Source organism: Botryllus schlosseri, chromosome 14, assembly GCF_051294905.1.
Source record: "Botryllus schlosseri isolate E-star chromosome 14, Bs_hap1, whole genome shotgun sequence".
Classification (NCBI taxonomy): Eukaryota; Metazoa; Chordata; class Ascidiacea; order Stolidobranchia; family Styelidae; genus Botryllus; species Botryllus schlosseri.
In genome coordinates, this window is record NC_137249.1 from 15,438,129 (window position 1) to 15,464,683 (window position 26,555).

Consider the following 26,555-nt stretch of genomic DNA (forward strand, 5'->3'; position numbering starts at 1 on the left):
TTTATATATCGACTAGAGGTGGTCACGATCCGGTTCATGGTTGTGTGTTGGAAGTTGTAGCCACATCTTTTCTGTCCCCTCCCGCCCAAATAAACACTGATTTTAGGCTCGCCGTAGGGTAATCTATGCAACTTAATGGGGCTTACTATACGCAACTGGTTTCTATATGCATCTGGTCGTTGATTTGAATGAATTATGTCAATAACATTGGTTCTTCAATTACTATATAATTTTGATCCTCCTGTTCGCCCACATGATCAGAGTTAGCGGTAGAGCTGGTGGAGGATGATGACGTCGAAAATGCATGGAGCGTAATTGATGTACATCGTTAAGTCATCTTCATGTCACACCGATGAGATTATTTATCAGCCTATAATGCCGGTGCGCAGTGCACCACTGAGCTATATAATCACCGCACATCCGGTGGTTTTCCACCTTCTATGGTCGCGACTCCATTTCCAACTTGAAAATGTTCCGAAGCTCAGCTCAAAATTTGATGAGCTGATTACTAATTAAAGGTCGGCACATTTTCCCAGACTTACTCGCGGCCTATTTTATAAGCTGATTACGTTCAAAATATTCGCTTTAGAACCACTATCTTTGAATAAAGCGTCCAAGCGCCCTAAACCGACTCTGTGAATATACCGTTATCTTGTAATTGCGATTACAATGAGACTTATTTACGTAAATGAATGATATTTTTATTTATTTTAGATCGCAGTTTTTGCGAGGGTGGTAGTCCCCATATGAAAACCAATATATGTGATACTAATTCGCGCGGAGCGCGAAGAAAAATTTCATGTAGCATGAATCTGCCAAAAAAATAATATCGTTGATGTCGATTTACGAAAAAAGGTATGCGCTTACTTCAAGCCTTCAAAATTCCGGACATTTAGGCATATTTTAGAAATTCCTCCCGGACGCAGTTTTAACAGTGAAATTCCGGACGTATGGCAACCCAACGTTATATAGCCTGATACAAGCCCTACACTTCACATTAGAAATTATTGCTGTTTTGTTCGTGCTGAAGGTTACAAAGAAAATGAAATAAGTCGGTCGAAATTTATTTTACACCCCCCAAACAGAAAAACATCTGTCACAGATCCCATAACTCGTGCAGGTCAAAGTTATTTGCGTGTGAAAAAAGATTCCGCCAGCATACATTTGCAAACAGATTCACGAGGTGTAACGAGGTGCCCCCCAGACCCCCTCAGGCCGTACGCTTTTTGCCGCTACCTACCGCAATGCGCGAAAATTTCTACAATTCATGAATGAATCGGTCAATATCATCGGGAATTGTATATATATTGCTATCAATTTTTATCCTCTCTCTGCTCTCGTATTCAGATTTACCTGTGGAGCTGAGTGAGGTGCGCTGAAAAAGGTGGGACCCCTAAATAATAATTAAACATCTTCGGGCGTACCCGTTGGCATAATGACTTCATTGCATGATGCTATTTCGTGACGTCCTATCTGCTGCCAAAAGATATTGAAATCGTCCAAACGCACTATACTAAAAGACATACACGATTTCAAATTGATATTTCTTTACTGGCAAACAATGTTCCCTGCGGGATGGCATTTGTCTTGTCGGGCTCAGATCGTCAGGACAAGAGCATTCGGCGCCATCCATTTAGGAGCCTACGGTGGGGTTACCATATTTTGGAATCGGGAAAGGAGGACACTTTTACCAAATCAGAAAAGTTAGTTGATCAAAACTTAAAACAGCCGATTTCGCTATTTGCGCTGTAAAATTTGGTGGGCTGACTAAAAATAAAGGTCATCGCTTTCGATCAAACCACGAATTTCATATTTAGCGTCATTTATGCCGATTTTCACTCGAATCTCTCCATCATCTTAGATGTAAAAGCTGTAAAGAAGGAGGATTTGCTGAAAAGGAGGACATTTAGGAGTCCTCGGTGGACATTTTCAAAAACCCGAAAAAGGAGGACGTATGGTAACCCCAGAGGGACAATTAAACATATTTGTATTATTTCGAAATTTTCGGTCAGCACAAGGGCAGTCCTTTTCGGCCAAGGTCTTCCCGGTGCTGATCAGTCTGGCACACTTCTCGGCGTCGCATGTTACATGGCCTATAACTTCACATGTCTTCGTGCGTCGTGATGACGCGGTAATGGCTGACGTCGAAGTGCCCATTTCCATAAATCATACGTATTTTTGTTGGGGGAATGATACCCAATAATCAAGTAAATCGACAACACTGAATCGCGCGAAATTTTTTTGAAAAAGTTGCATAAATTTCAAAAAAATGCTCTGATTTATGTTAATTCACGAAATAATTCCGGGCCCCTTTCGACCTCGACCTCCAATTGGGAGATTTGGGGTGCGGCAGTTACGTTCCTGACTGTTGTGCCACAATGGCGCATTGCGTCGTTGCTCTTCGATCATCTGGAAACATGGTGACTTCGCAATGCAGTGCGTTTTTGAGCTTTCAAATAACAACGGTTTGAACACATTTTCAGTTCGGGTCGCCGAGTTGCAGCAACAATCCCATTCGGCTTTTTCTCGTAATTATTCGATGCGATAAATTGTTGCCGATTGAATTCTGATGAATGACATCCTAATATCACATGGACCCATTGGGATACTTTAGTCTAGGGCTGTGCAACCTGAGGTGGTGATGGGAGCCGGCATCTTTAAAGCAACTATATGACGTACCGACAGCCCTGGCGCAGTTGCGACCTAATTAAACCCTTCACGAACCATACTTTGAAAACCACTAGCGTGGCCGATTCCGTTAATGGCTTAAGATAAGCCGTTGGTTGGATTTCTTGCTTAAAACGATAATTATGATAAAACTAAAAATGCTTGCAACGTCAGTTCACGATATTTTGACATGGACATATTTTGGCAAGCGCTGCATATACGAAAGGTGGCCGACCACTCTAGTTCACGCAGCATTTCAGTTAAAACTTTGACGCCGCATAGGCTACAATGAACTATTACTTCTTCATAGTATTCAGTTTGCAGTATATGCACTCTGATCAGCCTTCTCAACAACTTATAAGAGATAGCGTAGCACAAAGTTTGACGCGATCCATAGGCCTTACTCTGAGGTGGTCAGTAACGAAGTACTTCTACTTTTCCGAAGTACTCAAGTAGTTTTCCTCTACTTCTGGTACTTACTCAAGTAGGTCTGATTTTCGCTACTTCTACTTCTACTTCGCACGCTTCGCGCTCAGTGGATACGGAGTGACCAGTATGATTTCACGAAAGTATATAGGTGAATAGAATTTAGACAGCAGGTTGGCTTGGTTCCGGCCACACCGCATTGTCGCCCTTCACCCACATGAAATATTTCATCACAGTATATATGGCTCATCATAACGTTTGAAACTGATGTTTCGCAATCTAGCATTTACTTATATCGTAATCTAGCAGTCCATGGCGTGTCCTAATCTGGAAAAGTGAATCCTGACTTTTTTTGTTTGTTTTAGAGCTGTTTCAGCATACCACCTTTGAAACTTTCTGGACTAAAGATATGAAATATATTTTCCGCTTTTAGAAGTAGCATTTATATTTCACTTTCTATTCCCAGTATCATATACTTTCTTTTGTCTGGATAACATACATGTTGAAGTATAAAAGCAAGTGTAGTAATGCCTTTAATTTCCCGAAATAAAGCAACACAATATAGCATTTTTACGATCCATCATATTTTTTATTCACGTTTACTAATCGCGCTAAGTATTTACGCCGTATCCTATACAACTTCTTCGTATTGCTCTTCGACTAAACTACGGGCCTTGTAATATGGGGGAGTGCGCCATACCATGATATTTTCTAAAAGGTGCTGTTCGATTAGACAGAGGATTAGTATCGCATTTCCATATCAATACTATCATTTTCATCCCATGATGAGGACGAATGCTGATATGCTGTCGAAAATTGAATACCTCCTGGTATGCATCAATTTTAATCAAGCTCTGCACCTTCCGCATAGCTCAATTTGCAGCTTTTGACAATCCATGCGAACGAATTACGATCGTTTTCACAACTACTTACTTACTTGAACAGATTTAAAGTCAGTCAATTCTACTTCTACTTCAAGTAGTTTTAGGCTGCTAATCGAAGAAGTACTTCTACTCGTACTTGAGTAGATTTTTCGTCGCTACTTCTACTTCTACTTGAGTAGCTTTCTTAACTACTTTGACCACCTCTGGCCTTACTAGACCATACAGCATATTTACATATATCTTATGTAGGGTTACCATACGTCTTAAGAGGATTTGTTCTCTTTTTTTGACTTTTTTGAAAGTGTCCTTGGAGGACACCCAAATGTCCTCTTTTTTGAGATTTTGTTCTCTTTTTTGAGAATTTTGGTCAAATTTACGGCCAAGTTCGATTGAAATACCGTAAATGAGCACCGAAGTAACGCACTGGCAGGTATTTCGGGAGCTGATCCGGAAAGTTGATCTTCGTTTTTTAGTTAACCGACCACGATATGGGAAAAACATTTTTTCAGGATTTTCCTCCAGTTTTGCTAGTTTGAGAATTTTGATAAAGTGTCCTATTTTCAGATTTCCAAAATATGGTAACCCACTATGTTATGTATATGCAATATCGCAAAGGTATGTGATTCTGCACCTCAAATTAAAAATGGGAATTTGACTCGAAATCAGTAAATGGTTGATTGCTTTACCTGGAACGCTGCGAGAACTTGTGTAGGGCTATTTACCTGTAACTCGACAAAATCCTCTGCAGTACCTCGAATGACTTGCTACTCGAAGGTATATAGTGACTTGGTCGCGCATGTGGTGTCACAGCGTTGAATGCAAGAATGGAACGGGGCGAGCGTGTCGCTCTCCTGGCTACGCCTATGGCTGGCTGCTAAATGCAATTGATAAGAATGTAGCGTGGCACAAACTGGTGACTGCGGGTCTGATCTGCAAGATTTCATCTCGTTTACTGGAAAGTCGTTGCCAGAGGTGGTCAGTAACGAAGTACTTCTACTTTTTCGAAGTACTCAAGTAGTTTTTCTCTACTTCTGGTACTTACTCAAGTAGATCTGATTTTCGCTACTCCTACTTCGTAATATTTTCTGATCTACTTACTTACTTTTCGCTATTTTCAGTTTATCAAGTAGAAGTAGTTCAATCTTCCAATCAGGAAGATAGCCTGAGGAATTTCGGGGCTGTTTTTATGGAGTATCAACATCTAATTTTCATAAAAGTTTAGTAAAACCCAGAATTTTCGTCGCGCTTCGCGCGCAGTAGATGCCCGTGATCGGTGTGATTTCACGAAGGTATCGGTGAATTTAGGTAGAGGGTTGGCGTGGCTCCGTTCACCTAACATTGTCGCCCTTCACCCATATGAAATAATTCATTACAGTATATATGGCTCATCATAACGTTAGAAACTGATGTTTCGCAATCTAGCATTTACTTGTCATATCGTAATCTAGCATGTCCAATTGTCCATGGCGTGTCCTAATCTGGAAAAGTGGACTCTGACTTTTCTTTTTTAGTTTTGGAGCTGTTTTAGCATACCACCTTCGAAACTTTCTGGACTAAAACATGAAATACATGTTCTGCTTTTAGAAGTAGTATTTATAATTCACTTTCAATTCCCAGTATCATATACTTTGAGTTATAAATAATGTCAGTTCTTTTTTCTGGATAACATACATGTTGAAGTATAAAAACAAGTATAGTAATGCCTTTAATTTCTGGAAATAAAACTACACAATATGAATGCTTTGCTTATGCTATCTAAAATTGGATACCTGGTGGTATGCATCAATATGAATCAAGCTCGTCACCTATTGCATAGCTCAATTTGCACCTTTTCACAATCCACGTGAACGAATTAGGATCGTTTTCACAACTACTTACTTACTTGAGTAGCCTATACTCCTAAAGTCAGTCAATTATACTTCTACTTCAAGTAGTTTTAGCTTGCCTATGGAAGAAATACTTCAACTCGTACTTGAGTAGATTTTTTCGTCGCTACTTCTACTTCTACTTGAGTAGCTTTCTTGACTACTTTGACCACCTCTGGTCGTTGCACAGCAGGTTTCGATTTCATTGTTCCATTTATTCCTCACGCGCGAATGATTTCAAATCAACAGCACGAATATGTCTGTTCCTTCGCGCACAACTTGTGCACATGATGTTTGGGTGACCGTGCCGTATTTTTGTCGGGTTATTGCACACGGACTAACAAGTCAAAAACCTAACTTGCGGATGGCTACCCCGATCACCATGAAATTTTCATAGTCGCTAGATGTCGCTATGTTATCTACAAAAAATCGATACTCAATAGGATTGGTGGCAGACATGGGGTAATCGTGATTAGTAATCGTAATCGATTACGACGATTACAGCATTTTCAAGTAATCATAATCGCAATCGATTACATTCGAAAAAATTCCGAAGTAATCGTAATCGTAATCGACTACTTTCCAGATCTAATCGATTTCTCTGTGAAAGAACGATTACTTTTTATCAGGCCCGTAACTGCCGCACCCCAAACCCCCAATTGGGGGGGCGAGCTCGAAGGGGGCCCAAAATTATTTCGTGAATTAGCATAAATTATAAAGTTTTTTTGAAACTTTATGCAACTTTTTCAAAATTTTTTCGCGCTATGCGCGATTTCAAGTTGCCAGTTATCTTGATTTTTGGGTTCTCTTCCCCCAAGAAAAAATTTGCAAGATTTATAGAAATGGGCATATTGGCGTTGGCCATTACCGCGCCACGACGCAGCAAGACATATAAAGTAGTAGAAGGGTGCCAGAACGATCGGCAGCGAGAAAACCTTGGCCGAAAAGGACTGCCCTAATGCTGACCGAAAACTTCGTTACATACAAGATATTGTCTTGGCAATCTGAACCTCACAAGACAAATACCATCCCGCAGGGAAAAATTATATGCCAGTGAAGAAATACCAATCGTGTGCGTCTTTTAGTTTCGTAGCCTACGTTATGGTGATTCTATATTTTTTATATAGCAGACAGGAGGTCACGAAATAACATCAAGTTAAGGAGTCATACCGACGGGCCCTACAGTGTCCAAGACACCTCACTCAGCTCTACCGGTAATTCTGATTACGTGAGCAGAGAGGATAAGAAGTTGATAGCAATATACATGCAATTCCCGATCTTATTGACCGACTTTATCATGAATTTTCTAAAATTTTCGCGCTTCACGCTGGCTCACTAAGCAGTACAACTCATTTCGTGGCAAAAGCGAAGGAGGTGATGGGGGTAGGTTTATCACCCTACGAGAGCCCAAGACCTAAAAAATTTTGCGGGGCCGGACGAAGTACTGTTTCATTCCTGCCAACGGGTATATACGCCCTAAGATGTTTAATTATAATATTGAGGGGTCCTACCTTTTCCAACACACCTCACTCAGCTCTACCTGTAAATCTGATTACGTGAGCAGAGAGAGGATAGAAATTGATAGTAACATATATGCAATTCCCGATCATATTGACCTATTGAATCAATAATTATAGAAATTTTTCGCGCTTCGCGCGTTCAGGCGAGAAAAGCTATCCCACTAAATGGCCCCCAATGTAGAGGATAAGTAAGTAGCAGTAATAATCGAACAGGCTGAGGGGGGTCTGGGGAGTTTGGTTCATTACCATATGGGGGGCCCAAGACCAACGTTTTTTGGGGGGGCTGGCGAAGTGCTGCTACGGCCCTGGTTTTTATTTGTACAAGGACTATGACATAAACTGAACATACGTGAACAAGGAAAAGATGTTATACCAGGTTCGTGACAGCACAAACGTCTGATTTTCAAACGCCACTGCTCATTATTACGTCAGAAGCAGCCTATTAGCTTTGCGCGTCATTGTGTAAGAAGTATCCACAGTAAATAGATATTCGATGTACCTACGTCGTCCATTAGTCTGATTGTAAGAACATCCGTCGTGCTGTATATCAGGTTATCAACGCATTCCACACGCCACTACCTCGCAGCAGTATAATTTATCTCCACTCTGCCTATTGTTTAAAATAGTAACTTATGTGTTGATGTTTGGTTATGCTTATGCTTAGTTAAACGCAGTTTTACCGTTGCTGCTTGGCGAGCAGTAGGCCTATCCAGTGCGTACGTACACCGGACAGAGATTTGAAATTTTCAACTCGTCAAATAAAACATTGCGGTTTCCACAACGAAGCAGTAAAAATCAACAGCTGGTGATATATATATCATAAGGGAGTCGTTTTGCCATTTCTCGTAACGGCAGCTTGCAGGACAATATCGGTATTATTAAGTTGAAGGCAGAATTTTATGTTCGCTTCGTCATATTCTCATATGACTCTACTTGAAACGGGCGCCTATCGTTATTTCATAATTCTTTATTCAACATTGGGACCTGCCGCCATGGCCATGGGCTTATATATCATGTTGGCGTGGGTTGTAGCTGGAACCAGGACCAAAACAGCAATTCGTCTCCCAGTTCAAACGTTGGTCTTTGGCCCCCGTAGGGTGGCAATCTCAAGTTGAAGACTGAATTTCGTCAAGAAATTTAGTAATTGCAATATTTTACTATTAATTTTTAATCCTCTCTCAGCCCGCGATGGTCAGATATCAGTGTTGGGATGACTCGAGTCATGACTTGACTCGAGTCAGACTCGAGTCACCTTTTTCGTATGACTTGATGATCTACTTGACTCGAGTCACATCGCTAAAATGACTTGACTTGACTTGACTCGACGTATCAGAAATGTGGATTGACTCGTGACTCGAAGCAAAATTCACGAGTCAATTTCAAGTCATCAAGCAATCGATGTCGATAAAAATCACTGTATCCTGAAATCGGATTGTTCGCGAAACGCCGGTGTAACCCGTGAGAGCGAGCAATCATTCAATGCTCGTGCGTTTTACTGAGCCTCTATTGTTCTCTCTCAAATAAATTGACCGCTAACGAAGTGATCGAAGCGTACGCCGTCGTTAACTAGTATAGTAAAGAAATTTAATAGAAAAATGTCTAACTGTTCTCTGTTATTACCTGAACCAAACCTCTTGTTTTATAGAAATTGAATTCGAAGATAGTTTATATAGTCCTCAACCATTGGCGCAGGCTCGAAATGTATCATATTAATTTGTAAATGGGTAATGTATTGTATCTTATCAATTCGTTTCTCTATTCTCTATTTTGGCTGGTAACTATAAAAAGTGAGGCTATGCAATTACTTACGTAGTTTAGCATTTCTACGTATAGGTAAGCGATACAGCACCTTCTTGCGTGTATATTTAACTTCATGTTCGCTCATCGGTTCAGAATCAATGACCACTCAATCTGTATTTCAGACAGCTAGAAAAATGCAATGATGTAGGGATGCCGCATACTTCGAAAAGGCAACTTGACTTGAAATGTGACTTGACTCGTGACTTGACTTGACTTGACTCGACTTGACTCGAGTCACCTCCAAAAATCGAGTGACTTGACTTGACTCGAGTCACTTTGGAAAATCGATTGACTTGACTTGACTCGAGTCAAAATGTTCAATGACTCGAAATGACTCGTGACTCGAAGGTAGTGACTTGATCCCAACACTGTCAGATATACCTATAGAGTTTATTTGTTTGATGTAATCATGGTGTTTGTCGACTACCACAGACACCAGGCCGATTTTATGCATTTTCGATTCCGTATCTGCCGACTTGTAGTACGGCGCCACTTCTAAGCTTTTTGTAAGACACCACTTACGTGGATGAGGCGGCGAGGAGGAGCCTAGATAAACCTCCAACACTTGGGTAGGAATTCCGAAGTCGACCTCGTTCAGACTCGAGCCCGCAACCCATTGGTGTTGCAGCCGTGGATTATACCACTGCGCTATCTCGCCACACAATTATCTACCTGTAGAGCCGGGGCAAGGTAATTCAAAATTATGACCTCTGGTTTCTTGTTATAATTACTTTAGTGTATGTTCTTAATTCGTGACCTCCGGTTTGTTATATAATCAAAAGATATTGTAGTGGTTCAAACGTAGCAGACTAAAAGAAAAACTTTCTTGACACGCATAAACAAATTGTCATGTCTTTATATCTAACTGCATGTCTAGCAACTCAAGTTGTAAATTACTATAGGGTCAGTGGCCACATTAGCTACAATAGGACTTGAAAACATTTTCATCATGGTTAAAAAGCATTCATTCAATGCGACCGTTGAACTTAACAATCAAGTCAAATAATCCATTGGTTTGCTGGTTGCTAGCGTTGTAATACCACCTGCACTTAATTAAGTCTGGTGATGAGCAGACTTAAATTTGAGTGCCGATCCAGACGCATTTGAGTGTGAGCATACTTTTTGACGTGAGTTGAGTAACGAAATCGTTGCTGAGTAGAGAATCGCTGCTCGACACCAAAGGAATTGGTCTTCACCCTAAATTATAAACTCCAGATTCCAAGCAAAGCAAGTGAAATTTTTCAATATTATTTTTTTTGTTATAGATGGATTTTTTATTGTTTCTGTTGGATTTTCCAATGCCAAGGGGCGCCGCAAGTTGGCTAGCTGAGAGCCACATGCGGCTCTCTGACCCGCGGTGGGCAATCATTGATCTAAAAAGGATTTTCAAGTTAATTAGATCTCTCGAAAATATTCTATAACTTATGTTGGTTTACGAAATAATTTTTGTGTCCCCTTCGAACTCGCTCTCCACCCTATTGGGAAATTTGGGGTGCGGCAGTTATGGCCCTGGCAAGAATGCAAATCGTTGGGCGCGATAAATTGACCTCTATGAAAATGGGCAATGGATATACTATGACGTAACAAACAAATGACGCATCTTTTTAAAGGGAGTTTGTTATCTCATTAGGCCTTTTCAGCGCAATCCATATATTGCCTTCCAACAGCTTCTAAGATGCAAAATAAATGTAATCGCGAGTAATCGTAATTACTTTTCCAATGTAATCGTAATCGACTACTTCCCGATTCTGCTGTAATCGTAATCGTAATCGCGTCATTCAGAAGTAATCGTAATCGCAATCGATTACATCCATGAAGTAATCACCCCATGTCTGTGATCGACCGAAAAGATCATCGCTCTATCAAATATGCCGGACCTGATGTGTGGAACAGTATCCCGCCGGCCATCCGACAGTCGACGAGCATGTCCACATCCAAGTCGAAATACAAGCAATTACTACTAAATAAATACAGCCCATCCTCAAGATTACCGGACCACGACTGACCTATCGATCTCGCTTCCCATGACATGCCGCCCTATTTCTTGTCGTTTTCTTTTTCGATACTATCTTCTTTACTTTCATTCAGTGTGCATGCCTCCTCTTTACATCGCCTAGGCCGGGGGTTCTCAAAGGGTGGACCATGGCCCACTGGTGGGCCACAGGAGCATTTGAGGTGGGCCACAAAGCTATTTAGAAAATTTCAGAATTAATGTATTATTAATGTATGTAATATTTGTTATGTTAATCGCTACAAAATATATTATCTAATTATATGTAGGCTACATAAAACTTTTCATCCGACTTTAATTAGATGTGGCACGTATAGAGTCAGAATGTCGAAAAGTCGAAAATGTTAAAGAAAATCGGTGGCTTTTCCACTGGCTATGACAACCAACGGCTAACAGCAACTAAAATAATTTAGAGTATATAATAACTGGGAGGTAATGCTGAAGTATTCGGGCAGGTTCATATGTCGTATGCCGTTGAAAGGGGTGTGCAATAAACTCGAAATGGAGTGTAGGCCTAATTGATGTATAAATTTTTACTGTACTTCGTCAGGTCGTATTATTGTAAGATAAAAATAGCCATAATTGCAAATTCTGGTGGAGGTATACTGCACCACCGCAACGAATCGTAATGAATTGAGGATTTAACGGAGCGCATTATTCTTTGAAGTCGGCTTAAAATGTCCTGCCTTCCTCTACATAATGTAAGAGTCACCTGAATTGACTGGATTATTGGATTGAATATTTTGACATCGCAACTTCAGTTGCTTTGGTACAAGACATATATTGCACATTGTACAGAATGCATATTAAAAAAGCTTTCTCCACTTCTCTGTAGGACCCATTCACCAATGAAATATTTGAAGCTGGCCACAATGATTATATTATTCCCCACAATAGTGGAACTAAAATCCCAGACACACAGGGGATGCGCGGATTTGATCATTGTGTTTTGCGAGGCGAATGGTGCAGCGGACGATCATAATCTACTTGGGAGTTTTAGCCTATGATCTACCAGGCTGTAACTGCTGCACCCATACCCCCAATGAGCTCGTTAGTCGTTTGTTGGAGCATATTTATCCAACCTGAAAAATTTCATTGCACTTACGCGATTTCATGTCCCGGGATGTGTAGATTTAAATTTCATCAGTAAATTAGATGCAAAATGCGCATATTTTAGAGAAATAGGTATAACACCACTGTTGATTACCACGCATTGAACAGGATTATGACTCCAAGATAAGAGGTGGGCCACAGCACATTTTCAAATCAGAAAATGGGCCATGGGCAAGTAAGGGCCGAGAACCCCTGACCTAGGCCAAGGTGGGTGTCTGATTCCATAGACTACTCCTAGTCGCTTCGACATCTTCCTGTCTTTTCATTGTATCGCATTTTTTGTGGTGTATTGAACTGATAAAATTGCTAATAAACCAATGATGATAACGATGAAATTCCGGACACTCTTTAGCGCCCACTAACGAATTTCAAAATAGGTTTGATGGGCACATTGTCTGTCGATATGACGTCACACTAGCAAAGCTTGGCTTATAGTATAGAATCTATACTATAGATAACCAACCTACTGATAGATGGGCAACACGGGATTCACGGTCGAGAGACCGGAAGCTCGTCAGATTTGTTGTCGCTTCATAGCATGAAGCGGCAGGTTGTTGGCTGTTAAAAATGCAAGTATGTTTGGTGCAGATAGGATATAGGGCAATCAGAACAGGTTATTTCGTGATACATACATAGCCACTGGCGCGGCTATCAATGCATTAATATCAGGAGGATATTTCATGAGCAAAACAGTCATGATATTCACTCTATTATTAATTGGTTTCAATATTGACTTCGGCTGAGGTTTCCTTGAACTATTTTGGTTTGTATAATCATAGATAGGTTTTGGTATGTATTGATGAATAAAGAGAAGACGTTTTCATGATTCAGGCATAATTAAGATGGAGGAATTTGATTTCGAATTACTGACTGAGGATATCATCCATGAGTTACTGTATGTAGATATGGATGACAAATCTATTGACAGCAGCAATACTCCGAAGTGTTCGAAAGGAAGCAGAACTTGTGGCGGTGTTACACCAGGACATATGTCGGATGCAAGCAAGCCACATTGTGATATAACACCAGGGCAAATTATGGATGCTCTCGATGAGAAAGTTGTTTTAACATCATTCGGGCAGGATAAAGTAAAGCAGTTCATATCGGATTATGTTACCGCCACAAATTCTAGATCGATTATCACTCTGTACCCAACAGAGTGCCTCCAGGCAGATACCGTAAATACTTTGACAGGTTAACGTCAGACCATCGGCCAGCACGACTGTTGCTTGAGGTTATGCGTAAAATTGCAGAAATTGGTGATACGAGAAAAGAAGAAAAATTGGTTGGAGGAGAAATTGGACAATTTGAAAATGAGACTCTTGAGTATATAGCTGGCTACACCCTGGAAAAGGCTCATGCAAGATTCCCACTAAGTAGGCTATTGTCGAACAGTTGTGCAGTAAGATGCCACAAGGGTCCCTTATCTGCTTAATGGAACGAAAAGCGAACTCCCTACTTTATCCTTCTGAGGATTACGTGTACTTCGTACAGTATGTATATTTAAAGTTTTCTAGGGAAGCGAGCAGAACTGCAAATAAAATAGATTTCCGGGCAGTGACGGATGAAGTTCTTCATGGAGAATATTTCAGGTCAACCGTTCAGACAGTTTCTGACATGTGTGTTGATGCTGCTGATGAGTCCAATGTTGAGGAACTTTTTATTTACGTCACAAAGCTAATGGTACGACTGTTTTCTCATAGCTTTGCTAAGAAGTTGTTTGAGAGGATGCATCAACAAGTCACAACTGGAGCTATTTCACTTCGAAGTCAGCTATCATAAAATTAGCCAGTTTTTGTGCCACAAAATCGCGTAGAGTCAAGTTTTCAGCCAGGAAACCCCACAGATATCTAGCACCTCGGAAACAAGTTGAATCAAGGCCGGAAAGCAGTGTACAAAAGTACATTTTCGTAGCATATATCCCTGATGTCATAGTCTCCTTGCTTTGCGTGTTGATACTGCCTAGCCATGAAAAGATTCCTCCTATGTAAAAAAGAGGTAAACCAACACTACGGCTGAAACCTTGACGTTGGTGTGTTGGCTATTGTCCAATATCAGCTGGCAGTCCCCTTCGTACTGGTGACAACATATCAAACTGACATTTCCGTCCTCAGTATTTTCAATATTTATTGTTTTCAATATTCAATACATTATTCACTCCTTGGATGACTTTCGCTTGGGTTGTGTAGATGCATCATAAGCAGGCCGTGTTATTTTTGGCATATGCCAAAACTGCCAAAAATAACTTATTTTTGGCATTTTTCGATTTTTATTTTTGGCAGTTTTGGCATCGTCCTCTAAATAGATAGTTTCAGCCTCGAATTAGTCACAAAAACGCTTTATTTGGGTTAGTTTGTCAAAAGACACCACAAAATGTGCAGCATCCACGTATAATCAGTGCCAACAAACAATAAGAAGAAGAAAAACCTAAAGATTTCATTGGTTATTAATATCAAACGAAACCATAAAATGTGCAGTATCCATTGGAATCGATGCCAATAAGCAAAAAAAAGAAAAGCCTAACACGCTCAACAGCTGATCGTTACAGCTGTTGAATAGACTTAGATCGTTTGCACTGTAACAGTGCTTCCAAACTCAAGTCAGCTAAGTTTCTCCTAAATTCATTTCTCGCCCAGCGAATCTGGGAAATATCGGCTTCAACAGTAGCCGTTGAGGGAAAGAATGTTGCCAGTCATCCACAAAAGGTTTTCAGAGCTTCAAAATCTTTGGAGGGCCGAACCGGCTTCCATGCATTATGAAAAGAGTTCACTTCGCCAGTGCCATCGATCTCATCGCGGAAAGAATTTTCTTCCCGATCCTTTTCCAGGAGTTTGCTGTGTTGTCTCTCAGCACATTCTATTTAGTAGCCCGACTATCATTTCCCCTTCAGTCTACCGATATATTTTCGGAGGACTTTTGTCACTTCAGGTGGCTTTAATGTTACCAACTCGCATGGAAGAGTCCTGGGAAGGTTAGCTTGTTTAAGAACATTGACGCAACAACACTGTCTGGCAAAACGAAACTATGCAGCCCAGAAATAGCCAGACAGTTTGTTGCGTCACAATGCTCAACTCGATCACAATGCAAAAATCGTGGTTGATTTTGGTGGTTCCAGTTCCATGAGCAGAATTTAATTTATATTTTAATAATCAGTACTGCGGTAGCTTCTCATTGATACCCGTTTTATCAAATTTAGCGCTTGGCAAGCCGGTCAAAAATGGTCGTAAAATTGCCTTTGGACAAATAGAAAGTATGACGTAAACCAAATCAAGTCAGCCGTTCAATCTCGCTGTGCCCACACCATTTAGGACACCATGCTTTCACCCCTAATGGGTGGGCTGGACCCAGATTAAGAAACCTCTGCCTTTCACAAACGCTCTTCTCGCTTGTAACGCGGTCCTGTTAACACAACACCACGAACGAAATACACTATTTGGCAGGCCGTGTTATTTTTGGCATATTCCAAAAATTGCTTATTTTTGGCATTTTCAAATTTTTCTTTTGGCAGTTTTGGCATCTGACTCCTGAAATGCCAAAAATAACACGACCTGATCATAAGGCTTTGCAGATCTTTTGATTATTTTCGATTGGGTGACATGATGGATGTCATACGCTAGTTGTGAAATGTCCGGATTTGTCCGTCTTCTACCCATTTGTCTCTGCAATCATAATCCCTGTCATTGCTCTGACACCAAATAATGTTAAGGATCTTACCAAATTTCCAAAAAATGCCTCTAGCACATCCTGTGTGAACGTGCCAAGGGCCAACTTTGGCATTTCTTTAAGGAGACGATCGCACAGACCCACCATATTGTGAGGCGTGAAAATTAGGCCTTCCGTCGTGGGTTTTGCCATCATTCGTTTTGGTTCACCACGACTTTCAGCATATTTCTAAAAAATTACACGATAACCCGAAAATACCTTGAATAATAACTATGAGGAACTGACCTTCCAACTCAATAATCGATCCGCAAATTCACTCAGCCATGCAATTCTTTCATCGTCCAGGCTGCATATCGGAAAACTAATGCGGCATGTGACGATATTGAACCATCTGTTTTAGGTCATAAAATCAAGCCCCTTGTTATATAAGTGAAAATTCGTTTCTCATACCTTTCCATCATCAGAACAAAATCAGATGTACCTGTTGCTCCCATCCCTTTCAAACAATTTCCCACTTTGTGACTCAATACACCCGTAGCCAAACCAGTGTTGGGATCAAGTCACTACCTTCGAGTCACGAGTCATTTCGAGTCATTGCACATTTTGACTCGAGTCAAGTCAAGTCAATCGGTTTTCGAAGATGACTCGAGTCAAGTCAAGTCACTTGATTTATGGAGGTGACTCGAGTCAAGTCGAGTCAAGTCAAGTCAAGTCACGAGTCACGTCAAAATTCAAGTCAAGTTGCCTTTTCGCAGTATGAGGCATGATTACGTCATTACATTTTGCTAGCTTTCTGAAATCCAGATTGAATGGTCGTTGATTTTGAACCGATGAACGAATATAGAGTTAAATATATACCCAAGAAGGCGCTGTAGCGCTCACATATACGTGGCCTCAGTTTATAGTTACCAACCAAAATGGGGAATAGAGAAACGAATTGATAAGATGCAATACATTACCCTTTACCCATTTATACATATTGATATGATACAATTCGAGCCTGCGCCAATGGTTGAGGTGTATATAAACTTTATTCGAATTCAAAATCAATAAAACAAGAGGTTTTGTTAAGGTAGATAATTTTCTATTATATTACTGTACTACTAGTTTACGACAACGTAAGCTGTAAGCTTCGATCACTTCGTTTGTGGTCACTTCATTTGTGAGAGAACAATGGAGGCTCAGTAAAACGCACGATCATTGAATGATTGGTCGCTCTCACGGGTTACACCAGCGTTTCGCGAACAATCCGAACATATGCAAGATACAGCGATTTTTATCGACACCGATTAATTTATGACTTGAAATTGACTCGTGAATTTTGCTCCGAGTCACGAGTCAATCCACATTTTTGATACGCCGAGTCAAGTCAAGTCAAGTCATTTTAGCAAAGTGACTCGAGTCAAGTCAAGTCATGCGAAAAAGGTGACTCGAGTCTGACTCGAGTCAAGTCATGACTCGAGTCATCCCAACACTGAGCCAAACTGACATTCATCTGGCATGAAAAATGGTCACATCTCAGCCCAGTGAATGATTGCAAGCGCATTATCTAGACCAGTGCTTCTCAACCTTTTTCAATTCGCGTCCCACTTTCCATCCAAATTTCATTGCGTGGCCCACCAGACACCCTTTCGCGACAAACGTTCAAACCACTACAGACAATAAAGCGAATAGCTGCGGGACTCATGCACTTTCGGACCAAAAACACATTTTCTCCGCAAGGCTGTAGTGAGTTCAGTCCGAAAGTGCACGAGCCCGCAGGTCCGTCAATTACATGTTCCGGAATCATCATCCAAAAGTGGAAGAAAACGTTGAAAATTTTGACATTTTTCGACTTGCGTGGTAGAAAACAGATCTACAAATTGGGATATATCATCGTTTCTTAAAATGTCTTCGCGACCCAAGTGGGCCGCAGCTCACCGGTTGAAAAGCACTGATCTAGACCAGGGGTGTCAAACATATTTTTTGCCTACTTTAGATCTTGGATTTAAATTAACATGGGCCAATGTCAATCCGGACTGGTAAAGTGCCAGGCTGCGCGACTCCACGTCAAACAGTTTTTGGATATCCGTCCGTAATATATCTTGCCCTTTCCCTTTAATGTTCATGTATCGAGATCCCTCTGCTTTCGATGAATAGAGAGAGTTCCGTGTGGTCTGTTGGGATATAAGAATATATCGGGTATGGTAGTGCTCACCGTACTACAATAATATGATCTAAAATTATCAGGTAAAGCTACCTTGAGGAGATGCTGAGGATCGGAGCATAGAAAAATTGGCCTTTCAGGAGCGTACGGATTTGGAGCAGTAAAAAGTCCATCTAATGGAATCTTCCTTGTCCCAGCAATCACCTTGAAAAAGCTCCTGTTCACTGATAGCCCATCAGCGACAAGGGTATGGATGTTGAGCCCTCTCGATTCACATTCATCCAGCATCTCCCAGAATAAAAATGCCAATTCGTCAGGTGTCAAGTGGTGTGTTGGATACCATGCCAATCGTAATGATATCTCCTTTTTGACACTTCGGACATAGAAAACTGAATATTTTTATCAAGGATTGATTTTTTGAAATGCTCGACTGTTACATCATAACCATACCTAATATGTGACTTGCAATCACACTTCTGCTTGTGATTGGTGACTCAACAAATCCCACCAGTTTTCCATCCTTTATGACTAAATTTTACCAGACTAATCACAGAAACAAAATACAGTGAAAAGTTGAGGCGATGTTCATGAACCATTGCACTAACTTTTCATTTCATTAATGGTAATATAGCATGGTAGTTTCTTGTAAGTAGACATCACCCGATTGATTTCAGTAACTGCGCTGCTTTGTTGATGCCACAGGAGGGAGTGATATAGTTTCTGTGATATATTACGACATGGTTTTCATAACATTTTCGAATTCATAGTATACTTACCTATAATTTCGGATTGTCTTGACTGACGGTAAGATCAAGACATTGGTCTCTCTGATGAATTTATAGGCCACAGGAGACCTAGAAAATAATTCAATGGCCCATTGAATGACGTCTGGATGGTAACGTCGCGCAAACTTGTTCATGGAGCTGCATGCTTGTTGGCATGAATTGAATAACTTCTGCCACTCCTTAATTTTTGCTTCTTGCTGACTTAATTCCTGTAAAACAAGTAGTTCAGTACAATACAGCAACTATATTATAGATAACTAACCTACGGTTAGGTTAGATAACTAACCTAGGTTAGTTATCTATACTTATAGACCTGAAATGGTCACGATCCGGTTCACGAGTATGTGGCTGTGTGTTGTGTAATCGGGACCGAAACTCCATTTTTTCAGCCCCTTCCTGCCCAAATCAACGATGATTTTGGGCCCACCATAGGGTAATCAATGCAACTTCTGGGGGGCTTGCTATATGCATCTGGTTTCTATATGCATCTGGTCGTTAAATTTTTCGGATGAATTCTGTCAATAATGTTGGTTCTTCCACATATTACTATATATTTTGATCCTCTCTCCGCCCACATGATCATAGTAAGCGGTAGAGCTGGTGGAGGATGATGACTTCGAAAATACACGGCGCGTAATTGTACATCGTTAAGTCATGTTCACGTCACACCGAAAAGATTGTTCATCGGCCTTATGCCGGCGCCAGGTCATAATTTGACGGGCTGATTACTAAACAAAATCAGCACCTGTGCCCAGACTTATTCACGGGTTCTTTTGGAAGCTGATTACGCTAAGCATCTTCGCGAACCTCAGAATAGAGGCAAACGACCCCCACGTTTGGAACCACTCTCTTTGAATATAGCATTTTAAACGGCCTTAACTATGTCTAGGACAATACCGTTCTATAATTGCGATTACAAGCTGGCTTATTTCAGTTAATGAAGGTCACTTTTATTTATATTTTATTGCAGTTTTTGCGAGGGTGGTAGTCCCCATAATAAAATTAATAAATGTGATGGTAAATTACTCGCACGCGAAGAAAAATATCATGTAGCATAAATATCCCCCCAAAAATAATGTTTTTATGTTGAATTACGAAAAAATCATGAGCTTTTGTCAGGCCTTCGAAATTCCTGACATTTAAGCATATTTTTGAACTTCCTCCCGGACGCAAGTTTGAACAGTGAAATTCCGGACATGTCCGGGAAATTCCGGACGTATGGCAACCCTAGCCTAAATGTCCTCCTTTTTGGCAATTCGTCCTCCGTTACAGCTAGGATAATGGACAGATTCGAGTGAAAATAGGCATAAATGAAGCTAAATAGCAAATGCGGAGGTTCGAGCGGGTAATTCGCGGCTCGATCGAAAGTGACAACCTATTTTTAGTCAACACCACTAAATTCAAGAAAAAGTGGATGGCTGAAAGTGATGACCTTTTTTTTAATTCAACTCACCAAATTTTACAGAAAAATAGCGCAATCGGCTGTTTTCAGTCGTGATCAACTAACTTTTCTGATTTGGCAAAAGTATCCTCCTTTCCCGATTCCAAAACATGGGAACCCATATTGCGAGCTGCCAGAACCCCAACCTGCCCTGCGTATCAGAGTTGGATCAATTCCAATATTTTAATTCAATTACAATTACAATTACTTCCTTGCATGTTTCAATTACATTACAATTACAATTACCCAATGCTAAAAATATCAAATTACATTTACAATTACAATTACTGTTAAATATGTATATAATTATAATTACAATTACAATTACTTTTAAACAGGTTATTGATTCAGTAGAGAGGTGTTCTTTGACAACCGTAGCGACGTAATTAGCAACAATCTCAAGCTATTCATGTTTCATTCCTGATATGTAGAATACCCTTTAATTAAAAAAAAAGTCGAACGTATTCGAACTATTCCTAATCATGAGTAGTGAAAACTACAAGCACAGAAAAATGTTTGATGAAGCCTGGGTTGGAAACTTGGATTTTTTTTGCTACTGCAACAAGTCTCGGTACTGGTCAGAGATTAAAAAAAAAACTTTGACCGTGGTGTAGGAAATGGTACAGCACAGGTTTCAGAAGAGTTTATTTGCTGTTCATCCATTTTTGAAATATTAAGATTTATTTTAGCCCACTGGTTCTCTAACTTTTTTAGACACGCCCCCCCCCCTTTATGAAAGTGAATATTTCGTGCCGCCCTTATCGTCATAGCACACAATGAAACCAGAAAGTTAGAAATCTATACATACAGTTTGATGGTATGGAAGGTTATGACTGTTGATGAGAGAATTCTCCAATACGAAATTCAGACTACCGGTATACACCGAGCAATAACCATAAAACGGATGTGAATCGGACCAGGCGCAGAAAAGATTTCAGTTCACTGGAGCGTCACGACCCCTTCAGATGCTTTCACGCCGCCCAAGGGGGCGCGCCCCCAGTTTGAGAACCACTGCTTTAGCCTATATTGTAATTCACTAAGTTTTCTGTTGCTACTGAAGTATGGGAAACAGTTTAGCGTGACTGAATCATCTAGTTATAACGCAACACGCATAGAACACCGATATAAATAGGCTAATTATTACATGTGGTGACTGTTTACTAAGACCTTAAGGCCCCTCGTCGTCATCCTGGTTCGTACCAGATTTTCACTTGTGCGACGAATAAATGATTGATTGAATTATTATTTTATGTTGTGATCGTCAGGTTTCCATGAAAATGTAATTGAGATTGTAATTGAGCAAAATTTTGATCAAATTACAATTACAATTACACAAAATAGAAATGCTTCAATTACAATTACAATTACAATTACATGAAAAAATGTAATTATTTACATTCAGCTCAATTACAAATTACAATTGATCCAACTCTGCTGCGTATACCACTAAACACGACGTACCGCCTGTCGCTACGAACTATTATTAGTTCTGAGTTGAGTGTGTGATCTGACATCCAGAGAACACCGATTACGAAGCTCTGATCTCTTTACTACGTGTGGATAATTCGTTACTCAATGACGAGCAAAGCTTGTAGCCTACGTGTGATGCAATAATGAGTTTGGAAATACGACGTTTCTGTGATCAGTAACCCGATAGTTAATATCGCACTGGTCCAGAGGTCTCAAACTCAAACGGGCTCGCGGGCCAATTTCTTAGTTTTGATGACGCCGCGGGCCGCACTACCAATAATAGGGATATTCAACGCAGAATTTCCAAGTAGGCCTTATTTGACGGGAGCTTGAAGAAAGCCATTTCAGAATCATCATGAATATGTAATTTACTATTGTACTATTTCGCGCTTGACACGGAAAAAATCATATTTTCAAATATTTGAATAAAATTGATTTTATGCCGGGCATCATTTGTTCAATTAATGAGTAATAGACATCATGCAAGAGGATGCATCATGACCAATGTTCCCTCTAAGCCGCGCACGTACGCAAATGCGTAGTGCTGACAAGGTCTCTGCGCACAGAAAATCTAAGTTGCGCACAAAAAATCTGAAGTGATGACCTTTTTCTTTAGTCGTTACTGAGTGAGTTGTTGAGTCTGGGCAGATGTGTCAAAAATTAGAAGGAGCATTGATCATGACATCGTCAAACTGTCGGGTTATAATATTGCAGCTAGTGGACATTTGACGTGCCACAATTTGATGTTTAATATTTCAAAATCTACTGAAGATTGATCTGATACCAGAGCATTTGAGCGGTGTAGCCTAATCCGGGTTTTGATATAGTCGTGATAAGTAGGCTATTGTTACTATGTCATTGCCAAAGTCAAATTAAATCAGCGCCAGATTTTGCCTTCGATTATTACAGGAACATATCAATAAAAACTTGAATATCATTATTGAGCCGTAGTAATAACATTGTTTCTTAACCTTAGCGATCGTACCCCTCGTGCTTCCAATAAGATTTCTCGTAGCCCCTGTTCATTTTCAACACAATTTCTGACTGTCCCTATATTAAAATTAGAAAGCAACTACACGTAAAATCGCACGTAGCGCGAAGACCATTTTCCAGTTGAGTAAATTGGTCAAGAAAATATTCCCAAGCATATAGGCCTAATTCCACAATGCATCTCGTGCCCCGTGATGTGGTGCTCCGTACCCCGAAGGGATCTACGGACCCTGGTTAAGAATAAAAATGTCCAATCGCCGATGAATTCATTGGTGTTACAGCTGTGGAGCGTAGGCTACTACTACCTTACTCGCCACCGATAATAACATGGATAAAGAGATCAGACAACACCTAGCATGTAACCGACTATACGTCACGGGGGTCACATAATGCCAATTGATGTCATACTGACCTGATGAGATAGCTTCATATATACCCTACGCAACGCAAGCTACCACCTTTTGATATATTGCTATTCCTCATGACAGTTTCAGAGATTGTTACGTCCGTAGGATTGCCAATTCACCGCTCCACGTCGCAAGTCCTTCTCCGATTTTAACGTCTGACTCGACTCAACTCGAGTCATTTTTATTTAATCACCCACTCAATCCGAAATCGAGTAATTTTACGAAAGATCGCACAAAACCAAATCACAATATTTTCAGTCACGAATCATCAACGGGCCATGTTTTATCATCATGAAGTAGAAATGCGACGCAATAGCTGATCTTTTACCGCATGCGGTAGCTTTTAAAAGTGATGTGATAGTGTAGTTTGTTGATCTCGAGATTTCAGTGTTTTTTATAGCAGTTTTAGGTTGAACTACAAGATCTTATATCTAAAAAAGATAGATATGTGGCACTGGAATATATTGTAGAATACTTTAAATTCCAAAATGCTGTCGCGGGCTGAACAAAATGCTCTCGCGGGCCGCATACAGCCCGCGTGTTTGAGACCTCTGCACTATAGTCCTTGTTCACGAATTCTCAGTTTATGTCATAGTCCTTGTAGAAGTAAAAAGTAATCGTTCTTTTACAAAGAAATCGATTAGAGATATAATGTGAAATAAACGATTACTTCGTTTTTTTTTTAATGTAATCGATTACGATTACTAATCACTAGGGCGATTTTTTGACATGTCAAAATCGTAGCGTTAGGTCATAATTGCGACATGCGGGCGACAAGTGCAAGCTTACTCACGAAACCGCATAGTTTGCACGATCATTCGTTGTCGATTAATTCATTTTGTGCGGGACCGTAACTTACGGCTACCATATTTTGGAATTGGGAAATGGGGGAAACTTTTTCAAAAATTTTAAACTTAGGATACCGGAGGAAAATCCTGAAAAAATGCTACATTTCCCCAGCTTGTGGTCGGTTGACTAAAAAAGGTCAACTTTCCGGCTCAATTCCAAGCTCTCAAAGCTGTAAAGGAGGACGAATTGCCAAAAAGGAGGATATTTAAGCGTCCTCGGAGGACATTTCCAAAAACCTGAAAAAGAAGGACAAATCCTCCTAAAGGAGGACGTATGGTAACCCTACCGTAACTGTCGCATCTCAATCCCCGCAATTGGAGCGGGGCTGAGCTTCAAAAGGGCCTAAAATTATTTCGTGAATGAACATAAATTATTATTGAGTATTCTTTGAAACTTTTTCCAACTTTAAAAAATTATTGAATGCCATTCCCTCAAGAAATACGCGTGATTTATAGAAATAGGCATTTCATCGTCAGTCAACGCACCAACACATAATGAAGTTCAGGCTGACATGGGACTCCGAAAAGTTGTCAAAACATTCGGCAGCGAGAAAACTTTGCCCGAAAACGACTGCCCTTTGTTGACCTAAAACCTCGATATATATACATGTCTAATTGTCCATAAGCGCCTAAATGACTGGCACCGAATATCGCTGTCCTGACAATCTGTAGGGGAGATGTGGTACTGATGAGACACTGGGACGGAAAATACTTTTCTCTGTGATAATCCCATGATTACAGTAGGCCTGCGCGACTTTGTCTACAATGGCATGCTGGCAGAATCTTTCCTCGATATGCGGGTAATATGTATGTGGCATTAATTTTGTAAGTTTAGGTGTAAATCAAAACATGATTTTAGGCCAACATTTGAGTTGATATAATCTATTTTATTCTTGCGGGTCGCGACGAAACATTCTTCATTGGCTTGCTGTAGGTTAACTTTACTTACAACGAAATAAAAGTTAACAAATTTGAGTTTTTGAGCGTATGTCTCAGAGATCCCATGGTCGTGTGCCTTCGGACCCACCGGATGGGGACCGATGACACGTTCGCGCAACAACTTTTAAACGTTCATAAATATTTTTTGAAAAGGCGGGTATTCATGTAAATGTCCGCGATAGATAGAGCTTGTATCGAAGTGTTGAGACAGCAAAAGATCCGCTATTCTCGGCTGAATATTCAAGGGCCAGAGATCATTTTGAAATTTTTGATCCATCGGTACCACATCTCCCCTACGTATTTTATTAGCAGTTCTACATGTGCGTGAGTGATAAAACACCTTTATGCACGTATTTAACTTTATATTCGTTATTTGATTCAAGATAAATGACCAATTTATATGTCCTTCACGCAGCGAGCAATATGTAATGACTTTGAATCATGACCCATACTTCGAAAATTCTATTTGACTTGACTCGAGTCACCTCCGAAAAACGAGTGACTTGACTTGACTCGAGTCACCTTCGAAAATCGATTGACATGACTTGACTCGAGTCAAAATGTGCAATGACTCGTGACTCGAAAATAGTGACTCGATCCCACACTGTTTGAGAGTCAAAATGTAGATTTTCCGGTAGGCTAATATGTATGTGGCATTAATTTTGTAAGTTTCGGCGGAAATCAAAACGTGATTTTATCCCAACATTTGAGTTGATATATTCTATTTTATTCTTGTACGTGGCGACGAAACATTTTTCATTGGCATGCTGTAGCTTAAACAAGCTGAAAAAATTGAGTTTTGAGCGTATGTCTCATAGGTCTCATGGTCGTGTGCCATTGGACCCACAGGGTGGGGACCGATGATACGTTTGAGCCACAAATTTTAAACGTTTATAAACATATTTTTGTAAAGGAGGATATCCATGTAAATGTCCGCGATAGTTAGAGCTTGTATCAAAGTGTTGAGACAGCTGAAGATTTGAGGGCCAGAGATCATTTTGCAATTTTGATCCGTCGGTACCACATCTCCCCTACCCCAAAGGACAAATTATTTGCGAGTGAAGAAATACCGATTTGGAATTGTGTGTGTGCGTCAGAGATGAGCATGGATTAGGATTAGGTTTTGAAAAAACAGGATTTGTGAAATTTTGTCGGATTTGGATTGGATTTGGATTAGAGATTTTTTTCAGAACGGATTAGGATTTGGATTGGATTTACCTATTTTCTGGGAGATTGGAATGTCGTGTGGCGAATGGCGACTATCTTTATTCAGATCATTTATTATTGTACTTATGGTTATTAAGTTATCTTGAATCAAGTGAATCGTTTGTTGTGAAAGAAAATTTTCGAATCCCTCCATTGCATAAATTAGTATTTTTTCTGAATTTCCAGTTGGAATCGGATTAGGATTGGACATGGACTTGAATATGAAAAAGTTATGGATTGGGATTTGGATTTGGAGGTTCGGATTTGGACTGGATTAGGACATGAAAATTTCAAATCCGCTCATCTCTGGTGTGCGTCTTTTAGTTTAGTACGCTTGAGCGATTTCCGTAGCTATTCACTATATAACAGACAGT

General features: G+C 40.2%; 1 long non-coding RNA gene and 1 pseudogene across 1 annotated transcript; both read right to left on the reverse strand.

Annotated features, from left to right (window-relative positions):
- Window positions 1–15,837: 15,837 nt before the first annotated feature.
- Window positions 15,838–16,459, reverse strand: LOC145456318 (uncharacterized). The gene is made up of 3 exons (XR_013920573.1): window positions 16,400–16,459; window positions 16,001–16,340; window positions 15,838–15,945 (listed from the first exon to the last, which is right to left on the reverse strand). It is a non-coding gene; the product is annotated as an uncharacterized LOC145456318 (long non-coding RNA).
- Window positions 16,460–17,901: 1,442 nt separating this feature from the next.
- LOC145456020 (uncharacterized) lies at window positions 17,902–19,744 on the reverse strand (annotated as a pseudogene).
- Between the last annotated feature and the right edge of the window lie 6,811 nt (window positions 19,745–26,555).